The sequence below is a fragment of the Canis lupus genome, chromosome 37 (genome assembly GCF_011100685.1).
Source record: "Canis lupus familiaris isolate Mischka breed German Shepherd chromosome 37, alternate assembly UU_Cfam_GSD_1.0, whole genome shotgun sequence".
NCBI lineage: Eukaryota > Metazoa > Chordata > Mammalia > Carnivora > Canidae > Canis > Canis lupus.
Window position 1 is genome coordinate 10,830,880 of NC_049258.1, and position 19,430 is coordinate 10,850,309.

The following is a 19,430-nucleotide window of genomic DNA, read 5'->3' on the forward strand; positions in this document are numbered from 1 at the left end:
AGAGGCATAATTGGACCAGGGCCCCATCTATATGATCTCACTTGACCTTAATTACCTCCTTAAAGTCTCTACCTTCAAATCCCAGACTCCCAGAAAAGCAAATATGATCCCCAAACTTGAGATGTTCTAATCAACAAGGGGAAAAGGCTGGAGAAAGTTTTTACTTCTCAAACGTAGATTCTAAGTCTGCAGAGGTTTCTGACAAGGCATAGACATAGACTGATTGCCTCCACAATGAGTGAGGTGCCAAAGGTAAGAGGTGTGGAGCCTACCTTGGGAGCAGTCTGTTGAAGGTGGGTTTGGGTGATGAAGACACATGGAGAATAGAAACACCAGAGATAAAACCAGACAAGGAAACCCAGAAGAGGGAGAGATTATCTCTACTTGGGAGGACCCAGAGAACTCTTTAATACAGGCAGCATTGGGGTTTGGTTTTGGATGATAGGAAGGTTGGGCATTATAAGCAAAGGAAGAAGCAAAGGGGATTCAAGGCACAGTGACCAGCCCAGCAGCATGGAGTGTGTAGTGCTTTAAGACAAGGTTAGAATGACAGAGTGTATTTAAATACTGGAGGACTTTGTTTTGTTTAAAGATTTTATTTATTTATTCATGAAAGACACAGAGAGAGAGAGAGGCAGAGACATAGGAAGAGGGAGAAGCAGGCTCCATGCATGGGAGTCGATCTGGGGACTCCGGGATCATGCGCTGAGCGAAAGGCAGACGTTTCAACCGCTGAGCCACCCAGGTGTCCTTAATTAATGGAGGACTTTGAATGCTAAAATATTTGGATTTTATTTTGTTGGTATTGGGAAGCCATGAAAGGATGTCTCCATAGGAGTGATCCAATCAGAGATTTAGAAATACAGATTCTTAGCAGGTCAAAAATGTAGGGATAAGAGGTGAGTAGAATAGTTACAGGCTTTTCTAACAGTGAAAACAGAAATGATAAGGGCCTGACTAGATCAGAGAAGAGGCTATGGAAAAGAAGGGTGAGGTTAGAGATTTACTACAGAGGAGAATGACCAATAAGATCCGACATGGGACAAGGGGATACAGAAAAAATGTTGGGGTCATGAGTCTGAATGATCTACAAAATAACCTTAGAATGGACTGAGTCGAAAGGGAAGAGTATGGGCTGAGATGAAGGCAGTTGGACATGGAGTTCTGAAGTCTGGGAGAACAGTAAGATTAAAGATAGGATTCTGGAAGTCATTCCTACTGCCATCTTCACACTTCCGGTTCAAGTGCTGAAAAAGAAGGGAGAGAAAGTGAAAAGAGAAGAGAGAACCCAAAACCAAATCTTGAGGCAGCCTCCATTTACTGGAACTGGGTCCAGGGAATGAGTGAGGGGACATCATCAGAGCATCATGGGGCAGAAGCTCTGGAAAGAGTTCTAAGTAGAAGGGATGGTCGACAATGACAGTGCATGCTATAGAGAGGTCACTTCACAAAGGATAAGGATCTGGATTATTGAGAGACTACAGGGTGGGGTGGAGGCACATTGGGGGTGGGACCAAAGGTGTGACAGGGAAGTGAGAGTTGTGGGCTGAGGACAGTCCTGCTGGATTGAGGTAGGACCTACAGGCAGGGAAATGAGGTAGGGAGGGCTGACTCCTCTCTCAGGACGTTTGAAGGTCAAAAGGAGGGAATCCCTGGGTGGCTCAGCGGTTTAGCGCCTGCCTTTGGCCCAGGGTGTGATCATAGAGTCCTAGGATCAAGTCCCACATCAGCTCCCTGCATGGAGCCTGCTTCTCTCTCTGTCTCTCATGAATAAATAAATAAATAAATAATCTTTTTAAAAAAATCAAAAGGAGAGAAGGCAGTTTATGTAACAAAGCCTCAAGAGTTGTTAATCTAAGAACATAAAATTTTAAGAATTTTTATTTGAAAATAATTTCAAATACACAGAAAAGTTGCAGAAATATAAATTGGACACAGAATACCTACATCTTGCTTAGATCCACCTATTAACATTTTGCCCATTTGTTTCATCATTTGCTCTCTCTCTTTATATATGTAGACATATATGTAAATAAGTGTTTACAAATATCCATATGTTATATAAAACATTTTTCTGAATCTTTGGAAAGAAAATGGTACATCATGGCTCTTTACCCCTAAATACATCAGTGTGTATGTACTAAGAACAAAAATATTCCCTTACATAACCACAGTATATTAATCAACTTCAGTAAATTTAGTATTAATACAATCCTCTCTTCAATTGACCTGATAATGTTCTTTACCTCTTTCCCCCCCCAAACTGAGGTGAGCGGGCAAGCTGGCCTTTCTTCATAGATTCTCAGCGCTGTAGCCCCACCGGGGTGGGGGAGGGTCTGGGCCAAGGGGGGTGGGCTCCTCCATTAGCAAGCACTTAAGCTGTATTTCAGTTGCCAGTGGCCATGGTTCTTGAGAACATAGGCAGGATCTAGGTCTACCTAGGAGGTGAGCAGAGGTCAAAAGAGAATTGTGTAGATGTGAGTCAGGCTGACCTCCGTATCGGTTATACTCCTGGCCTGCATAAGTTGTTATTTTAGAAGAATTCCTTTTGGTGTCCCTTCTCACTTTTTTGCAAAGAAAAAACATTTACCAGTCTTTTAAGGCTTGTTCAGCTCAGGGGACAGTACTTTACACTGGCTCTGTATTCTCTTTGGGCAAAGGATGCATTTCTGAGCCTACATTGAGATATCCATGTCTTTGGAAATGGATCCTTCATGGAATTCAAAGCCATCTCAAGGACTTTATTATTTGCTTAAATGGACAAATTGCTGAAGCCGTTCTAGAAAGATGATATGTTTCTGCTAATATCTTCAGTGTTTGGCCTGTGAGGGATGCCTTCAGGTTTTTATCCTTTTCGATGCTGTTCACCTCTCATCTTGGCCACTTCTAACTCTGAGACATAGTATATCTGGTACTTTATCAACTATAAACACAAAAACCAATGTGACAAGAAGGTACAAACAGAGGTGTTTCTGACCCGAATTCTTTTATTTTTTTATTTTTTTTTCCGAATTATTTTAGTAGGATTATTTGGCAACATAGAAATTTGTTCTCCCTAATATCTCTTTGTGGGTCTTGGCAATCCCATTATTTCACACATTTTTACCAGATGAAAGTTATATATCCCATTGTATTTCCTTTTTTGTGTTGGCTGCAAGAAATTCCAGAGCCATATTTACTTAATATGTCAATCGCAACAAATATATTAGCATAGATGGTTCTTTTGTTTTATCTCCATCTACCATATCTATGTATATATTTGGCTTTTCTTCTATTTATATGTATCATCATTTCCCATATCTCTATGGTTATCTATGTATAAGTATCTTTTTACATATGATTTTCTTGTACATATTTACTTAATATTAAACATCCTAAAGTCATTTTTGGAAGCAAATGGGTGCCTCATAAATATATCATTCCTTACAGGACACTTGTCTCATTCTAGCCACTTATTCTATCCCTTTCACATATAAAAGCAAGTCTAAGACATTTTCTCTCATGCTTGTTAACTACCCCTCCTGGTCCCAACTATAAATGGCCTTGCCACAGAAGGCAATTTGGTTTGGGGCAGGAGCTCTTAGTTAAAATAGAAACTTCTCTTCTTGGATTACATCCTGGGTCCCTGTGTTTATTCAATTTCTTCTGGAGAATTTGAGTCTGATGCTGACATAAACCAAAGGGAATGTTGGTCCAGAGGGGCACTGACTTTTATAAGAGAGGAGAGAAAGCCTGGTCTTGGGGAGGTGGATGCTCCCCCAGCCACAGCAGAGAAAGATGAGAGGATTAGAGGGCGGAGTTTCCTCACAGGTGATCCTTCTTACCAGTGGGGACTCCTGATTGATTACTGGCTGAGATCTGAAGAGTAGAACCAAGAACATCAATAGACAGGTCTGTGAGGAACTTTCAAAGTGTCTTCTCCCTGTGAGATAGAAGATATCCCAAGTCAGGGGAGATACTTTCTCTGCTGGTTGGTTCTGGAGCCAAGGCTCTACTGGCTTTCTGCATGTTTCTAGGAGAAAACAGAGAAGTTAAAAAAAAAAAAAAAAGATACATAGGGGAGGTCATTTTGCTTTGTCTCCATATAAAATATAATAATAAAAGCTAACATTTGTACAGACTTTTCAAGTGTCAGATATTTTTCCAAGCACTTACACACACACACCACCCAATAGATAAGTATATTATCATTATCCCCATTTTCCAGAGGAGGAAACTGAGGCTCATGAGGGATAAATAACTTGCCCAAGCTCACACAGCTAGTAAGGTGGCAGAGGTGGCTCTCATACCCTGGAAGTCTGGCTTCTGAGTTTGTGTTTCCTATCCCTGTATTATAAACTCATCCAGCAGCCAGCACACAACTTTCAGATGGCCCCTATCCCACGCAAGCCAGAGGAAACAGACCTCCTGAGTCCCAAACAGGGTATCATATTGCTCTCAAGTCCCTGAGAATTCCAGAGAAAACTTGTTCACTAGAATTGTGTCAGCCCATTTTCTTTCCCATGGGCCAGAGACAGTATAAAGTGTGCTGATTTACAGTCTAGCTGGAAGTCTTTTTTGAAGAATTTTAGAAACATCACTCTTCAAACTTCTAGAAGAAGGTAAGAATTTAGATCACACATTCATTTGAAACACAATGATTAGGGGCCTAGTGCATGCCACACACTTTGCTAGGTCCTGGAGAGATAATTCAGCTTCAGGGGTCCCTGCTCTCAGGACACTGCCAGTCCCAGAATATGATGCAAGGGGATAAAGAGGGAAGGATGCTTCAGCAGGTAAAGGAAGGCCTGAGTTGGGCATCCCATCCTACTATTAACCAACCACTGAGATAGGCTGTCTCATACATCTCTAATTTTTCAAAGAGGCATCCAAAAACTGCAGGGAACACTTAAGATGATTTTATTCAGGCTACTGAAACAGGGAGAAAGCTTATTAATGAGGAATATATCAAAGAAAAGGAAGAGGCCTGAGGTTTTACAGGCAGGTAGACAAGGGAGTCAACCCTAAGTCTTACAGGAGTCAAGCAGAAGAATTATCTTGAAATATTCGAGGGCAGACAGGGTGATCCTTTGCAGTTAGCCATTTCCAGGGCATAGGGTGGGGAAGGGATTTCTCAGTTGTTGCTGTTTCCTGGAACATGGGGCTTCACTTAAGTTCAATATCATCACAGGGCTGCATACTTCCGGGATGCGCAAGTGTATAACCAAGGGGTACCTAAAACCACAAAATTAACTGGAAAGGCTTCCCCAAATATCTATTTTTACTTGAAATTGTGGGGACAGAATCACTACTTTATATAAAACAAATACAGAAAAGAATTGAAATATTTAGGATTTTAAAGGTAAAATCGTCAAAGAGTTCATCCTTGACGTAGGATCCTGAAATAGGAACCTGTCTCTCTGGATCATTTGGGGTATCTCCGTAGAAGTTGAGAAGTTATTTATTCTTTTATTGAATTCCCACAGCAACTCTGATAATACATGTTTTTTATTAAAGCTTCACGGGGATCATATTATCTTTATGTCAGGTTTTATTTCTTCATGTGCTTCCATAACTGTCTTTTTTCTAAACTTAAAATTTTTTTAATGACAAATTTTTCATTCTGGAATATTATAGAAATGTTGCAAGGATAGTATGGAGAGTTCCTGTACACCCTTTACTTGTATACCCAGTTTCTACTAATGTTAACATCATTTTTTAAAGATTTTATTTATTTATTTATTTGTTTATTTAAGAGCACATGACCACACTCTTGAGTAGGTGCGGGTGAGGGGAGGGTTAAGAGGGAGAATCTCAAGCAGACCCTGTGCTGAGCACTGAGCCCGATGTAGGGCTCCATCTCACAACCCTGAGATCACGACCTGAGCCAAAATCAAGAGTCAGACACTTAACTGACTGAGCCACACAGGAACATCTAATGTTAATATCTTACATAACCACAGTACATTGGTTAAAACCAATAAAATTGGGAGGCTTGGGGGGCTCAGTGGTTGGGCGCCTGCCTTCAGCTCAGGGTGTGGCCTTCAGGTCCTGGGATCAAGTCCTGCATCGGGCTCCCTGCTTCTCCCTCTGCCTGTGTCTCTGCCTCTCTCTGTGTCTCTCATGAATAAATAAATAAAATCTTTTAAAAAAACATTAAAATGTTAGCCATTGATATTAACTAAAATACAGACTTGATTTAAATGCCACCCATTTTTCCACCAATGTCTTTTACTGTTCCAATGTCCAATCCATGATTCCACATTGCACTTAACACATATGCCTGTTTTTTTTAAAGTTTATTTTTAAGTAATCTCTACACCCAATGTGGCTGAACTCACAACCCTAGGATCAAGAGTCACATGGTCTCCCAACTGAGCCAGCCAGATGCCCCAACATACATGCCTTTTGATTGAATCTTTCATGAGGCCTACTAAGTGCCAGGCATCATCCTATGTGTTGGAGAGCCCCTGAACCCCAGAGCCCTGGTTTATGGGCATATAAAGGACACTGTGGGGACAGTGGCTTATTGTCTGCCCTGTCCTACTGAGATGTGAGGAGTTTTTATGACCAAGGACTGTGGGTTTGAGTCTGAATCCTTTTGCAAACAGACGTGCCAGCTCTGGTGCACACTCACTGGCTATCAGTGAGAGGGGCCTTGGTGCTGGGGTGGATGGGTTTCCCAGCCCCTGCTTCTCAACTCCTGGCAGCATTTCTGAGCTCGTGGTGGGACCTCTATGAGTCTCCCCGTTGGGATGCCCCTCTGGAGCCCCGTGCTGAAAGGTTAGCACCTTTGAAATTAGATAAAGGGCATCAAGACACAGCTGTGTTTGTTTTATAAATTAAAGGGGCAAATCATTAAAAGGATTGTTTTCCTGAAAATAAAGAGATTAAACAGGTCTCTCTTCTCCCCTGCTCCTCACTCCTCTTTCTCCAGTTTGTCTCCAAAGGACTCCAGCTTCATGTTAAAGAGCAAAGAATTATCTCTGCTTCAATCTTGGGGACTAGGCTGGCTCCATAACAATTATAATCTCTTATCTGAACCCGCCTGGGGCAATGGGGCCACTGAAGCCAAATTCTTTCCAGTATTAACTGCCATTCAAATGGATACAGGAGAATAATTGAGCCAGGTCCTTTAATGTTGGGGTAGGGGGTGGCCCAAGGTGATTCTCAAACTCCCCTGTTAAGGACTTTTCCCTTAACCCGCTTCTGTAGAAAGTTTGGTGCATATTGGAAATTTAAGATTTTAATACACGAAAGGAGGAAAGAGGATGAAACAAGCATGTGAAAGTGCTTAGAAATCACCTGACACTCAGTAAGTACTCAGTTAACGTTAGTCATTGTTACTATATTTCAGAGGTCTGTGAGGGACATTTGTACTTAATTAGGAAGACAAGGAGGAGCCTACAGGGTTTTTTAGAAGGATGACATGGTTGGATTGGGATGGTGGTCTTCAAGGAGTTTACAAACTAGTAAGTTCTGAAATCATGCACACAGAACAAGACACAAGGTAGTAAATACAGTAATTAATTAATAATAATACAAAGTCACTTTACCTGCATGATGTCATTTCATCCTCCCATCACGCCTATCCGGTCACCATTGCTTTATCCCCAGTTTACAGAGGGAGAAACAGAGGTTAAGAAACTAGTAAAAGCAGAGCTCAGAGCCCAGGTGGTATCCTACATACCCTTCTCCCAGGGAGGTGTGGTGGGAGTCCTGTCTACCCACCCACTCCACAGCCAGCTCCATCCCAGCACATCCTGAGTGTTGGCTTCTCCGTTTTCTCTCAGCTGGGAACAACTTGAGGGCAGAGTCCACATCTTCTCACCTGGGCATCTTGAGGGCTAGCACAGAGACCGACCTGTGTGGAAACTCAATAAAAAATTGTGTCAAATAAGGCACAAATAAGGCACAGGTTTGCCTGGATGGTTCAGTAGGAAGAGCATTCATTGGGTGTAGAGATTACTAAATATAATAATATAAAATAAGCAAACGAAGAACTACACAAAGGAATGTGAGCCCCCAGACATCCCTGCCTAAGAACTCCTGGCATCCTTGTTCTGTTGACTAATCTCATGCTCCTATTTCTTTTTCTGGGACGAAGGGGTGAACCTGTGGCCTATTTTACCAAAACATCATGGGCAATTAGCAATGGGAACTCTAAAATGCTCAGAGAATGCAAAAATGCAGCCAATGTAATTAACTGTGGTCTGTTCCCTGACCTCCATAATGAAAGAAGATCCTTAATTTTTTTTTAATGGGAAAATAAAGAGCTTTCCCCCGTCAAACCAGCATGGATGTTCTACTCCATGAGCAAATGCTGAAGCGGCCCAGGACATCAAGATGGAAAATAGTCTCTCAGCCTGGAGGTTTCTAGGGTCAATCTATAAAGATAAATGCTCTGTGAGATTTATTGTGCCCGTGAGAGACTTGAAGAACTGGGATAAAGCTCACGCTCTGCTTGTAGCACAGGCAGTCTATGGAAGGAAATGAACTCTCCCAGTCAACAGTAACAAGATGGGCTCTTCCAGAAGACAGTAGAAATTCTTATGGGAGGACCCAATGTTGAGCTTTTGCTCAATTTCTGGAGCTCCCTCCAGGCCTCTGAATTACCCACCAAGAAATCCCTAAGGAGAAATTAGAGAATGAGGAAAATAAGGCAGTCCACTTTGTATGGTGCAACAACAACAAAGCCCTACATGTTAAAATCCTAAAGGGCCCGGGGCACCTGGGTGGTCCGGTCAGTTAAGCGTCTCACTCTTGGTTTCAGCTCAGGTCATGATCTCAGGGTCCTGGGATGGAGGCCTGTGTCAGGCTCTGTGCTTGGCGTGGAATCTACTTAGGATTCTCTCTCTCCCTCGCCCTCTGCCCCTCCTGCTTGTGCTATCCCTCTTTCTCTGTCTCAAATAAATAAATAAATAAGTACTAAATGGCATGGAATGAAAGACTAAGCAACCCTCAGAAAAGTCCCAAAAGACAGGCTGAGCCCGGCCAGCATTCTCCTGAGGGGAGGCAACCCCTGCTACCAGCAGCTGGGTGAGGAGCTGGGAGACAGGTCTCCTTTCCTTTCCTTCTGCAACACTTGACCACCTCCCTGGGGCCTAAGTAATTTAATGATGCAGAACTTCCCTTTCCCCTAATATTGAGCTCAAGCTAGGCCATTTCTGGTTCCCACAGGTGTGTGCAGGTTTGAGCCACTCCGTGCTGCTGTGAAAGCTTCAGGCTGGGATTTGGAGCACAAGCAGGGCAGGGGCCTCTGGGTTTAAGAGGCTGAGTGGGCAGCAGAGGCTGACGGTTTGCTACTGTACTGCACTCCAGAAGACAGGCCTCTCTAGTGCACCCGACCTAAGGCCGTAGCCAGCTGAGGAAAATGAGGTTGGTTTCAGCTGGGCATTTAACAATTGTTTGCCTCTTAGCTTATTTCATGCTATTTTATTTTATTTATTCATGAGAAACACACAGAGAGAGGAAGAGACATATGCAGAGGAAGAAGCAGGCCCCATACAGGAAGCCTGATGTGGGACTCGATCCCAGGACTCCAGGATCACACCCTGAGCCAAAGGCAGGTGTTTAACCAACGAGCCACCCAGGTGTCCCTATTTCATGATTTTTTTTTTTTAATTCAGCTTTACTGGGGTATGATTGACAAAATCGTAAAGTATTTAGAGTGTACATTATGGCAATTTGGTATCCAAATAAACTATGAGAAGATTTTCCCCCTGCTAGTTAACTAACATATCCATCATCTCACATATTTACTTGAGGAAGAGTGCACACAACTGGGGAGAGGGGCAGAGGAAGAGGGAGAGACAGAAGCTCAAGCAGATTCCCCACTGAAAGTAGAACCCAACGAGGGGCTTGATCTTACAACCCTGAGATCATGATCCGAAATGAAATCAAGAGTCAGACGCTTAACCAGCTGAGCCACCCAGGTGCCCCATCACATATTTATCTTTTTTTAATGAGAACATTTAAGTTCCACTCTCTACTCAAATTTCAATCACATGATAGAGTGTTATCGACTATCATCGTCATATTTTACATTAGATCTTTGTGCTTTTTATAATGAAAAATATCAAATATGTAAAGAAGTAGAGATAGTAATATAATCAACCCCCCTATATACCTCACCTAGACTCAACAATTAACAGGATTTTGCCACATTTGCTTTTTCCTTTTGCACCTTTGCTGAAATGTTTTATTTTAAAGCAAATCCAAGATCGCATGTCATTTAAATCCTAGACACTTCAATCTGCATCTCCAAAAGAAATAAAGACATGTCTTATACAACCACAATACTATTATCATGCCCAACAAAATAAATAATAGTTATTTGGTAGCCTTCAATACTAAGCCTCTCCCTCTAAGGAAGGATACCTTGGGCTTAGAATCAGGGCTACGGAAAAGCTCCCCCGGAGCTATTTAAGGGGGAAGAAATTCCAGCCACAAGTTTGTTCTCCAAGCCTCAACCCAGAATCTTTGCCTTTGTTTTGCAGGGGAGACATTTCCCATAAACGTCTGCCTTACTGGTCTTGCAAAGACCTGGTAGTCTCCTACTCCCTCAGCCTCTCAAACAGGAGCTTGAGCTCTCCTGCTGTAGGAGCATCCTCAAACTAGAGTGTATCGGAATCATCTGGGAGGTTTGTTGAAATAACAGATTCTGGGCCCCGCCCCCAGAGTTACTAATTCAGTAGGTCTGGGGCCGACTTGAGAATTTGCGGCTACCAAGTTCCCAGATGACAGGATTCTGCTAATCCTGGGACTGCACTCGCAGAGTCACCAAACTACAGTCAACCACGCAAGTGGATCTTTGCAGGACAAATCTAGAAGCCAGGACTGCTGTCCCCGCCTGTTGGCTGCCTGCGGCTGTGGCGGCAGCTCTCCCGTGCGGAGAGCCATCTGTGTGCGGGCAGGGATTTGGGATCTCTTCATTACCCTAGAGTTATTCCCACTGCTGACATACTTGGGCATACATCAATTCCCACGAATTGGGTTTCTGGTGCCTTTTTACCTGGTAACTGGGCCCAGCCTCGCTCTGCCATGACCAGGCTCCTCACCTGGACTCCATTCCTTGATGGACCAGAGTTCTCATCCTCCGGGCTCAGTGTCTTCCAGCTGGGTAATCTCGCACCAGGTCCTTGACTTGTCCTGGGGGTTGGCTGGCTTTCTCCTGTCCCTACCAGGGTACCCGCAGCAGTTGTGAGGGGACATCCTTTCCTGTTGTCTTCTTCTAACACACACAGCGCAACGCCTTTTTCTAATTCATGCTACGGTGCTGTGCCAGGCCCTAGTCTGCTTCTCTATCAACTGCTTGCTCCACCCTCATCCTGGATTCAGCCTGAACTGTTGAATAATGAGTCCCATCTGGCTCCCAGCCTGCAACCATACTTACTCGCCTGTCCCTCCCAGCCCCAACCCTTGCAGTACACATGCTTTCCAGCTGGTTCCTTCTCAGCCTAACCCACACTGTCACTGGTTCCACAAAGGTCCAAGCCTGAGCCAGGTGGGCTTCCAGAGGCCAGAAGAAGCTAAACCAAGCCATCTGCAACTTATCTGCCCCTGAAATGAAGATTCTGGACCCTGGGGGTGACTGGGGGTGACTGGGTGGTTCAGTAGGTTAGGTGTTTGCCATTGGCTCAGGTTATGATCTCAGGGTCCTGGGATCAAGTCCCAAGTCAGGCTTCTTGCTTAGCAGGGAATCTGAGTGTCCCTCTCCCTGTGCTCCTACCCCTGCCTGTCCCTCTCTCCCTCATTCTCTCTCTCAAAAAATAAATAAAATCTTTTAAAAAACTCTGGCCCTTGAACATTATTAAAATTAAAGGCAACATGCCTGAGTGGCTCAGCCGGTTAAGCAACTGACTCTTGATTTTGGCTCAGGTCAAGATCTCAGGGTCATGAGATTGAGCCCTGTGTGGGGCTCCATGCCTCAGCGGGGAGTCTGCTTGAAATTCTCTCTCCCTCTCCCTCTGCCCCTCCTCTGGTGTTCACTCTCTTTCTCAAATAAATAAATAAATCTAAAAAAATATATTAAAGCCAGGGTACCTGGGTGGCTTAGTCAGTTAAGCATCTGCCTTTGGCTCAGGTAATGATCCCAGGGTCCTGGGATGGAGCCCTTACATCGAGCTCTCTGCTCAGTGGGGAGTCTGCTTCTCCTTCTCCCTCTGCCTGCTGCTCCCTGTTCTCTCAGATAAATACATAAAATATTTTTAAAAATTAAAGCCAACATATGACAGTTCATGAACCAAATGGCCCCTCCCAGACAGGTTGACGGCTCTCTCTTTAGATGAGGATACTTGCCCCAGGACCCAGTCTCATCCTAGCAGCACCCAGTTTGTTTCTCAGAGCAGTAGCTGCTCCCAAGTAATATTGGGCCTGCTTTTCCTCATCCCTCAGAGGGGCTCCTCTTGGGCCTCAGACCCCTTTCTGCACCAAGTCCTCAGTTGCCCTGCCAGTTAGTGAGTCAAATTTACAAACCCATTAACCCCAGAGGAGGGTCCAGAGACAAAACTTAAGCAAACAGGTAGGAGGGCCCCATCCTGGGAGAAGGCATGGGTGTGATCATCCATTCATCCATCCATCCAGTAAATCCAGTAAACATTTCCTGAATGCCTACGAGGACCAGGGACTCTTCTAGACACTGGAAGTGCCACAGACAACCACATGGAGAAAATCTTTTGTCTTCACAGATATTGTATTCCAGTGGAGGAGACAGGTGATAAACAAGTAAATAAATGAAAAATATGTAGTAAAATAAGACCCTAATATCTAATTTCTTCTTCAGAAGAAGAAAATGCTAAGAAAAAATAATAATAAAGCAAGGCAGGAAGATATAAAAATGTTGGGGGGGGATCCCTGGGTGGTGTAGCGGTTTGGCGCCTGTCTTTGGCCCAGGGCGCGATCCTGGAGACCCAGGATCGAGTCCCACGTCTGGCTCCCAGTGCATGGAGCCTGCTTCTCCCTCTGCCTGTGTCTCTGCCTCTCTCTCTCTCTCTCTCTGTGTGACTATCATAAATAAATAAAAAATTAAAAAAAAATGTTGGGGGGGCAGTTAAACATTTTAAATGGCTTGATTTGTATAAGAAACAGAACGCCTCCCTAAGAGAGTAACCTGGAAGCGAGGGCCTAACTGGCCACTGACAAGAGAAACCCAGAAACACTGAGGAGTTGGCAGTTATACAACACAGAGGAGAGAGGCTGTGTCTCTGTGGAGCCAGCAGTGAAGGGAGCTGAAGGGTGTCGCCAATTCGGTTTTGAAGGCACCAGAAACAGGCGAGCAACTGATGTGCTTTCTGGCGTCTCTGGGGGGCGAGGCCGGTTGGGGGGTGAAGCCAGAGTACCTTCCCGGCAGGTGCCACAAGACAGGCGATGACTCAGAGGGAGAGAAGGCACCGCGGGTTCAGAGAGCAGCTTCCCAGACTGGGCCCTAGAAGAGCGAGAGTTAAACCGAGCCAGAGAAAACAGAGGACTCGGGAAGGAAGAGTGTGAAAATCAAGATCAGGAAGGACGATTTTATCTTTGGCTAAAGGCCCTTGGAAGCCCTGCAGATTCCGATTCAGATGCTGGGGAAAGAGCAGCGGGAGGGCCCGGGGGAGGCGCTGGCCCACAGCCAGCCGTGGACGTGGACAGGCCGAGAGGAGGGGAGCGGGGAGCCGGGAGAGACGCGAGGGAGGCAGCAAGCACAGAGGCCTGCTCACCTCCCCTATCCCTGTTTACTGTTCTTCTTCTTCTTCTTTTTTTTTTTTTTAATTAATTTATTTATTTATTTATGAGAGACACAGAGAGAGGCAGGCTCCATGCAAGGAGCCCGATGCGGGACTCAATCACAGGACTCCAGGATCACGCCCGGAGCCGGAGGCAGACGCTCAACCGCTGAGCCACCCAAGGATCCCTACCTTTCTTCTTCTAATGATATGATGAGCTCGCATCCCTGCTGGTGCCAGGACTGCCTGAGCCTCGGCCAGGTGGGTCCCACATCGGGGAGCCCCTGGCTTGCAGGGCCACACAGGGCGGGTGGCGTGGGGGTCACGGCTGTGGGGAGGGAGAGGCTGGGTCGGCTGCACAGACCTCCAGGGAACAAAACACTCCTCTCCTCCTTGGAGTTGAAAGTAATCCAGTAGATTCATTTCCTCTTTCTTTCTTTTCAATTTAATTTAATTTAATTTAATTTAATTATTTTATTTTATATTATATTATATTATATTATATTATATTATATTATATTATATTATATTATATTATATTATATTATATTATATTTTTTGTGCTGTTCATGCCTGTTGTGGCAGAGCCATAGACTCTCCAAGGAGAGAGATTTTTAAACTACCTCTCCCCAGGGCGCCTGGGAGGCTCAGTCGGCTGAGCGGCCCCCTCTAGGTCATGATCTCAGGGCTCCCACCCAACAGGGAGTCTACTTGAGGACCCTCTCCCTGCCTCTCCTTCCCTCCCTTCTCCTCCCACCCATATCTCACTCTAAAATAAAGAAAGGTGCTGTTTCTCAAATAAATAATTAAAATCTTAAAAGGGGGGGTGGGCCTGGGTGGCTCAGTTGGTTAAGTGTCTACGTTGGGCTCGGGTCATGATCCCAGGGTCTTGTGATCAAGTCCTGCTTGGGGCTCCCTGCCCCATGGAGAGTCTGCTTCCCCCTCCCTTTCTGCCCCTCCCTCCCACTCATGTATGCTTGCTCTCTCAAATAAATAAATAAAATCTTAAAATAAAGATAGGTGAATCTTAAATAAATAATAAACTACCTCTCCCTTTACTATGTCTCAGCTCCTCCACCTATGCTGACTGCATGTGTGTGAACCCCCACAGCATCTCCACCCCACACAAATCTTCATGCCCAGCCAGCTGTGTTTCATCTCCCACTTGTTTTTTCTCAGGGGGGGAAATCTCTTGACTCCCCACCTTTCCACAGTACCCTGTAGAAACCACTTCATTGTCCATTTATTCTGGATTTTTCCCTCATCTTATGCAACCTGCTTACACTAATCAACATCCTGCCTCTCACTGCCTTTCCTTTGCCAGAGTCCTCAACACACAGAGGAAGGAAAAGCACATCAAGTCTGTGTGGTCGTGGGACGCCTGGGTGGCTCAGTGGTTTAGTGCCTGCCTTTGGCCCAGGGTGTGATCCTAGAGTCCCGGGATCGAGTCACACATCGGGCTCCCTGCATGGAGCCTGCTTCTCCCTCTGCCGGTGTCTCTGCCTCTCTCTGTCTCTCAAGAATAAATAAATAAAATCTTATAAAAAAAAAAGAAAAAAGTCTGTACGGTCAGTCATGCCAAATCCTCATCATCCGGTCACACCACCTTCTCCAGGTCTCTGATTCTTCCTGGTTCACATTTTCTCTTTTCCCTGTTGTCATCCTTGGTGCCCTCAACTTTCATGTCAATAACCTGTTCAGCGGATCCCTGGGTGGCTCAGTGGTTTAGCACCTGCCTTCAGCCCAGGGCATGATCCTGGAGTTGTGGGATTGAGTCCTGCGTCGGGCTCCCTGCATGGAGCCTGCTTCTCCCTCTGCCTGTGTCTCTGCCTCTCTCTGTATGTGTCTCTCATGAATAAATAAATAAATAAATAAATAAATAAATAAATAAATAAATAAATAAATAAATAAATCTAAAAACAAAAAACAAAAAAACCTGTTCAGTCCCTTGCCAACCCTCTTCTATGCTCTCCTCCACACTGATGACCTTTCTTCTCCAGTATTATACCTGTAGCTAGACCACATTTCAGTTTTCTCCTCCCAAGACACTGAGCATGGTGCTCTCTTAACATGGTCTGCTCACTCACCATCCATATCCCCACTTCCTCACCACTGTTGGCTCTTTATAGTTTATACAGTCTAATACCCCCCTTTGGTCTACATTTTCAACACACATACACACATACACTTGGACACCTCTCTGGGCTCTACTTGCCTTCTTTCTGATCTTCTTTCCCGCCAATGAGCACAGTTAAACCAGAGGAAGGAAATATCCTCTATGCAAAACTACCTTCTCTTCAAAAATGATAACAAAAAAAATGATAACAATTGGTATTGTGCACTGACTATAGATACTATTCTATCCTAAGAACTTTATGTTGATTATCTCATCTAATCCTCACAACCCATGAGTTAAGTACAATTATTACCCCAAAGCACAGAAAAGGAAAGGAACTTGCCCAAGGTCATGCAGTTAGAGGCAAGATTTAAAGAAAATCTATTCTATTTTAGTGCCACAACCAACTCTCAACCCCCGCCCCCGCCAAGTTACATGGAATAGGTGTTGGTTTTCCTAAGATTTCAGTGGCAGGATTCTTGTACCTAGAAAGTTCTTGTGATTCACTATAACCTGCTGAGGGCTTCACACAGAGGAGGAACTCAATAAAGATATAGTGAAAGTACTTAAATTACCAAAATCTGATTTGTGCATAAAATTTAAGACCCTCAAGTTCATGAAGCGAGCTCCACAAGTGAGATAGCTAGGAAGAGGGAAACTTGGATGAAAGGCATAAGTGTGCATATTTGAAAAGCAAAGTTTTTGTTCTACTTGAATTAACAGATGGTAAAATGTTGATGACACTGTAATCTATGCCCATTCAGACATAAATTTCCAGCAGTTGGTGCATTTACATTCATTAAAACAACAACAACAACAACACGCTTGGAATAAACAGCCTTGCAAACATTGCCAGGAATTTCTTAAACTCAGATTCTTAATATGATCCCAGAAAATGTGATATGTTCTGCATCCAAGAACTGATCCCTGGAACAAGAATACCAGTGATAAAGAAATCCACTGTTAACATAAGCATGCAAATACAGGCTGTGGTGCTGAGGCAAAGGATATTGGAGAACTGTGTTGGGATCTTGAATGGCTTGTGGTTTACCAGGCAGTTGTCATTGTCACTTGCTGTGTGGAACAAAGGCATAATGACACGTAGAAGCTGTATCATCTTGCTGAAAAGGACCGTTAGCCATGGCCTACAAGATAGGCTTTGAATTGGCAACATAGATATGTGTCTAAACTTCAGTCTTTTCTCTTAAACTAATTCCCCCAACATTGAGGCAATTACTATTGAGGCCAGCTGCTCCTGGCCAGACAGGTGTGACCAGCATGGCAGTGGCCTGGCATCTCTCTCTGAACTGGTCAAAGGCAAAAACAGAAAGAAAACAAAAACTTTCCAAGATATTCTAAGGGTAAATGCAAGAAATAGGGGGAATGTTTTAAGAAGTGGCTTAGGACCACAGAGCAAGGATAAGCCACATTATAGTGTGTATACCAGTAAATGAAGAGAAAGAACCACCTCAACAGCAGATTGAGAATCTAAACTCAAGTTCCAGAGATTATGGCAGTTGCAGCTTTGGTGAAATCTCACAACTCCAGGCCAGTTTCATTTGTTGTTTAAGAACATATGTCTTTTGGGACACCTGGCTGGCCCAGCGGTTGGGCATCTGCCTTTGGCTCAGGGCATGATCCCTGGATCTGGGATCAAGTCCCACATCAGGCTCCCTACAGGGAGCCTGCTTCTCCCTCTGCCTATGTCTCCATGTCTCACTCTCTCTCTCTATCTCTCATGAATAAATAAATAAATAAATCTTAAAAAAAAAAAAAAAGAACAGATGTCTTTTGATGTGGAGAAAAAGGAACCCTTGTGTCCTCCTGTTGTTGGGAATGCAAACTGGTGCAGCCACTAAGGAAAAGAGTATAGAGGTTCCTCAAAAAATTAAAAATGGACTTCCTATATGATCCAGTTATTCCACTACTTTGGGTATGTACTCAAAGAATATGAAAATATTGATTTGAAATGATTTATGAACCCCTAAGTTTATTGGAGCACTATTTACAATAGCCAATGTAGAAGCTGCCCAAGTATCTATCAATAGCTGAATGGATAAAGATGTGGCATACATACACAATGGAATATTACTCAGGCATAAATAAGAATGAAATCTTACCATTTGCAACATGGATGGATCTAGAGAGTATGATGCTAAGTGAAGTAAGTCAGTCAGAGGAGGACAAATACTGTATGATTTTACTCATATGTGGAATTTAAGAAACCAAACAAACAAAAAAAAGAGACAAACCAAAAACCAGACTCTTAACTATAAAGAACAAACTGATGGCTGCCAGAGGGGCGGTGGGGGCGGTGAGGGCAAAATAGATGAAGGGGATTAAGAGCATAATTACCATGATGAGCACTGAGTAATGTATAGAATGATTGAATCACTATATTGTACACCTGAAACTAATATAACACTGTAAGCTAACTATCCTGGAATTTACAGATTTTTTTAATAATAGATAATAAAATAAGTTACAATCTATAAAAAAAATTTTTTTAAACAACAGATGTCTTTTAGAAGTCAAGTGTCTGAAGGCAATTAGCTAATAGTAACTCAGTGGGCCACTATAAGCATGTCTGATTGGCAATCAGCAAATGATGCCCAAAAGGGTGGGAAAATAAGTTAGAAGCTGGAGATGTGGGGAGACTGGCTTTCCCACTCATTGCTGGGGAGCGTGAATGCTACATCATTCTGTCAAGAATCAAGCAGTGCCTAATGAAACTTCAAATGTACATGCCCTTGGTCCCAGCTGTCCCCCTCCCGGAAACCTAACCCACAGAAGTGAGAGCACCTGAGGGCGATAACACGTGTGCAAGAGTATTTATTGCAGTGTTGTGTGTGCAAGCAAAAAACTAGAAACAGCCTGACGACCTCAGTATAGGACTGATTGAATATGTGCTGGGCATCTGTTGGCTGCCAATTCATCACCATCTGTCCCTTTCTTCCTTACTAACAGAAACTCAATTTCCTTTAGGTATCCATTTGCAGGGAGAAGAGCTCTGTAGCTCCAGCTCCAGGAGAAAACCTATATTAGTCTAAAGTGGGGTGGACTTGAAATCTCCAGTTCCACCCTGGTCCCCAACTCTTCCAAACTATGTGAGCTGGGTGTCACTCTAGCGACCCGAGCCCTATTTCCTCAACTAAAAAATGCTCCTTCCCTTCCCACACTTGCCCTGCCCCTAGGTAAGGTTTTTTTGTTTTTGTTTCTTAAGACTTTATTTATTTATTCATGAGAGACAGAGAGAGACAGAGACAGAGACACAGGCCGAGGGAGAAGCAGGCTCCATGCAGGAAGCCCGACGTGGGCCTCCATCCTGAGTCTCCAGGGTCACGCCCTGGGCTGAAGGCGGCGCTAAACTGCTGAGCCACCTGGGCTGCCCTATGGTAAGGTTTTTAAGTGAAATGATATAAAAGTATTTTGCAAACTTCTAATCATTCTACCAATTTAAATGGCTATAGATTTTGGAAAAGTCAGCGTCTGTGTGTATGTGTTACACTTTGTATCTCTGTTCCCCTCCAGGCCCACAGTCATGTTGCCCCTCCTCAACCCTACAGTCTTCCTTTTTTTTTTTTTTTTTTTTAAGATTTTATTTATTTATTTGAGGGGGGAGGGGCAGAGGG

At 44.0% G+C, this 19,430-nt stretch overlaps 1 long non-coding RNA gene across 2 annotated transcripts; it reads right to left on the reverse strand.

Moving 5' to 3' along the window:
• Positions 1 to 1,863: 1,863 nt before the first annotated feature.
• Positions 1,864 to 11,664, reverse strand: LOC119867936. Of its 2 annotated transcripts, none has more exons than XR_005385233.1 (4): positions 11,040 to 11,664; positions 7,670 to 7,843; positions 3,825 to 3,922; positions 1,864 to 2,438 (listed from the first exon to the last, which is right to left on the reverse strand). It is a non-coding gene; the product is annotated as an uncharacterized LOC119867936 (long non-coding RNA). The 2 variants fall into 2 exon arrangements; XR_005385232.1 differs by having other exon boundaries at positions 7,670 to 7,854.
• Positions 11,665 to 19,430: the final 7,766 nt, after the last annotated feature.